Here is a 3,806-nt window from a genome sequence, read left to right as displayed (position 1 = left end):
CCGGTGGCAGCCAGCCGCCATGTTTTAATGAACCTTTGTTTGGTTGCTTTATTGTCTGTTTTACTGAAAAAGCTGTTATCCCCTGGCACTTGAAGCAGTATGATGACGGGGAACGGACTCCTACCAAACAGATGTTCCTTGCCCCCCGTTGCCTTCCCATGACACTCAAGGAGAACAAAGCAAATGGCCAGAGTTCACAGCAGGCTGTAGGAGTAACTTACTGCGTTAAACTGGGAATCAAAGTAAAAACAGCTGAGGGGGAGTCTGGAAGACTGGGGGGTTGGAGAGCTTGAATTAAGGCGAGCCCAGGTAGCACGCGTGAGACCAGGCGTGCTGGGTCACAGGAGAACTGCACGAAAATAATGAAAAAACTTGTCACGGAGTTTGGAGTCCTTTTTCTGCTTAATTATCTGGGCTGATTTCACCTACCAGATACTGCTGGAATGGCTGTAAAACATACAGGTCCCTCCTACCACAAAATTATTTGAAAACAGGGTTTCTATAGAAAATAAATCGGAGGTGAAGCTTGCACCAAGTGTTAGTTGTACGGACACCATTTGGGCTTGCAAAGACCTCTTGGGGACGTTGGACATCTAGCTGCTTGATTTGTAGACACAAGTAAGGAGGCTTAGGAGGGGAGGTTTTGTTTGTTTTTTATTTTCCTTGGCAAAGGGAGCACGTCTGAAAGTTTGGCCTTTAAAGCAAATCCTCTGGGTCGCATTCGGCCTTTTTTTGGGTGTATCCTGTTTTTGGAACCATTCTTATCTTGATATGCCCGCTGTCTTGTTTTGATAACTGCACCTCTTCTTTCACGATAGACCAGCATTAATTACCTGCTTTTCTTTAATTCCCTCTCTGTACCCGTGGTCTGAAAAGAGAGCTGCTCTTAGGCAGAGGGCCCGCTGCGGATTGAAATAGTGCAACTGAAAAAGCTGCTGCCTGTAATGGGGGGGGGGGAAGGAAGGGGGGTGGTACGGTGACGTGCGATTGTCCGGAGACTGACACCGCTACCGCTTTTGTTCCCAGACTCTTGGAATGCCTGAAGACTTTTGGTGAAGTGCACTGAGCCGAGGTGACAGACTTGATATTTAAAAGAATCAAACCTTATCTTAAAAATGGAATTGGAGAATTAGCAACGCACAACTGCCCTCTTTCTTCTCTCTGCCTGTCTCCGCCGTTCGACCTACGTCTCAGGCAGCGATTAGGACAGGAAATCAAGCTGCCCGTCTTCCTCCTTCCCTTCCGACACTGCTAGCGTGCGACAGTCTCGTTGCTCCTGGGATCCCACAACCCCGAGAACAAACGCGTAGAGTGTAAAATAACACTAACTGCAGAAGCCATGAAGCAAAAGGAGACCCTTCGCGACTGCGCTGGTCACTGCCGACGGAGAGAGAAATTTGACAATTTGGTGATAAAAGAAAACTTTAGATAAAAGAGAAGAAAATATAATCTATTTAGAATTAATTTATAGCTGTATATATATTGTACTTTTAAACTATGCAGGGGTTGGATGATTAAATTATTTTGTTTTCTGCCTGGTTTGGTAAACAGGGAAGCGGGAAGTCTCTTCCCAGGGTGTCTCGCTCTGCAGCGCTTTCCTGCCTGACACACTAAAACAAGAATCACTTCGCAGTTACTGTATTTTGCTTTCTGGAGGACCGCGGCCTTCTGCGGCTTAGGATGTCGATACCTGCCTTTCGGGTTTTAATAAAAGAAATTCCAAATCTGTAGGGGGTAACAAAAGAAATCGGGGAGACTGTCCAGATTTGTGGTGTGGTTTTGCAGTGTTGGCAGAAGCTGCAGCGGGTCAGCTGAGCCCTGGCGTCGCACTCGGTGACGGGAAGGATTGTCCTGGATGGTTTTTGCTCATCAGTTGTTGGGTTTATTTGTGCACTTAACTTCTTTTTTTGCAGAGTCTGCTTTTATTTTGCCTCGTAATCAGCGTGCGGCATTCGTTCTGTAAAGAGGGCTTTCCATGAGCCGTCTCCCTTTGTTGGTGGTTTTTTTTGTGTGTCCTACACTTGGGGTTCCTCGCCCACCAGCGCTCCCGTTTGCAATGTGGCCACGGCCTTGACGCCCTCTCTCTAACGTTTCCTAGAGAAGACCTGTGAAATACTGCTAATTCATAAGAAACGGAGCTTTCTATTGCTTCTGTTGAAAGAAGTTTTGCCGGGGGAGATCGGAGAGTGCGCCTGATCTCTCCTCAGACCCCTCCTGAGCTCTGCAGCACGTCTCTCACTCGATCGCCGTCGGGCAGGACCAGCGTTAGGGCGGTGGGAGGGCACTCGAGGTTAGGAGACATCTCTTCAAAGCAAAACTGGCACGAGCGGAGCTACCTCCCGTGGAATAAACTGGATTTTTTTTTTTTGGTACTCTGCAGTTCATTTTTGTCTAAAGACATTTCCAGTAATGACCGTCCCCTGACACCCTCGGGGGAGTAAAAGCGCGGCGGTTCCCACGTGGGGTGGCAGGGGCTGGAAGGGGTGAGAGGTAAGGTGGTTTTATTTCTTTATTGTTAGGAATCCACATGCTCTGTCTTCAGCTATTTATTTATTTCGCAAAATATCAGCCCTCCCGTTAACTGCAAGCATTGTTATCCCACAGCCACCACAACTTGGACCTGATTTTAAGGGTTTTTTTTTCTTTTTTTTTTTTAAATGATTCCTCTACCTTTGGAAGGAATTGGGTGGAAGTATGGCACTTGGAAACAGCTCTTAATAGAGGCACAGGCTAACCGGCATGAAGAGATCACGGGGAGGGGGTTAAACAAAAATCGTGTTTGCAAAAGGTGCTGTGTGTCTTGCACAACGGCATTCCTCGCCCAAAGCCTGCCCGCCAAAACCTTTTGATTTTTTTTTTCCCCCCAAGTAGATCTCCATGGGTAATAACGAGCGAGAAGGCGTAGATCCTAACGGATGGTCACAGAGGCTGTATCTCTCGATTTAGAATTAATTATACAATTGTACATCTATAAATAAATGTTTATAACGTGAAAGGCTCCAGCTGTGTTGGTGTCCTGCGGATCCTTGCCCCAGCCAGCTCCGGTTTTACAGCTCCTTCACGCCGCCTTCATCACATCTGCACAAGCGCTCGGCAAATGAAATTTGGCGTCTTTGCCGTCCTGGCAAGCCCCAGCAGCTGAGAGCTCCAGCGCTGCAGGAGGCTGTGAGGGCCTCCCCGGCATGGGAGAGGGAAGGGTGGGGAGAAGATGGAGAGGAGGTGGTGCCCCCCGAGTTAGCCATGGCTCCCGGCAAGGTGACAGCAAACGGACGTCTTTGCTTCAAACTGGTTCCACTGGGATGCTCCCAGCAGGGTGCCTCGTGCTGGGGGACCACGCCTTCCTCCCTTCCCAGTGAAGCGCCACCGTCAGCCGGGTCCCCTGCATCCTCTGGCTGAGCTCTTTTGGGGGACGCTTTATTCTCATCCCAGAATGCCACCATCCTGGCAGCATCATCCTGGCGTTTTAAGGTGCCCTTTGGATGGGTCCTCATCTGGGGAGGGCAGCGGGCAGGAAGGCTGGGGCTGCCTTTGTCCTGGGTGGAAATGCTGGCTTGGACGTGCTTCCTGATGGTGGCGGCTTGGAAACTGCTGGCTGCTGGCCCAAAACCCTCGGAGTCAGATTTGGGGTCCGCACTTCCAAATGGGTCTCTTTTTTCCCACATCCCCCCTCCCCAGGGCACTAAAAGGCTTTTCCCGCAGCGCCTGGGGCAGGCTTGACCTTGTTGGTGCTCCCCTTCTCCTCCTCCTCCCCAGCCCCGCACACCAAAGGGCTGGAAGTTTTTTGGGGGGCTTTTTTCCCCCCTTTA

General features: G+C 49.8%; 1 protein-coding gene across 2 annotated transcripts in view; it reads left to right on the top strand.

Moving 5' to 3' along the window:
• The window catches only part of DNAJB12 (DnaJ heat shock protein family (Hsp40) member B12), a 16,834-nt gene extending 13,882 nt beyond the window's left edge, over nt 1-2,952 (top strand). For both annotated transcript variants that reach the window (XM_019474929.1, XM_009290565.2), the window contains one exon: nt 1,027-2,952. The gene's annotated coding sequence lies outside the window, so the exon portion shown is untranslated. The remainder of the gene's footprint in view (nt 1-1,026) is intronic.
• The last annotated feature ends 854 nt before the right edge of the window (nt 2,953-3,806 follow it).

The sequence above is a fragment of the Aptenodytes forsteri genome, unplaced genomic scaffold (genome assembly GCF_000699145.1).
Source record: "Aptenodytes forsteri isolate BGI_AS27 unplaced genomic scaffold, ASM69914v1 Scaffold349, whole genome shotgun sequence".
Classification (NCBI taxonomy): Eukaryota; Metazoa; Chordata; class Aves; order Sphenisciformes; family Spheniscidae; genus Aptenodytes; species Aptenodytes forsteri.
This window is presented reverse-complemented; position numbering and strand designations above follow the sequence as displayed.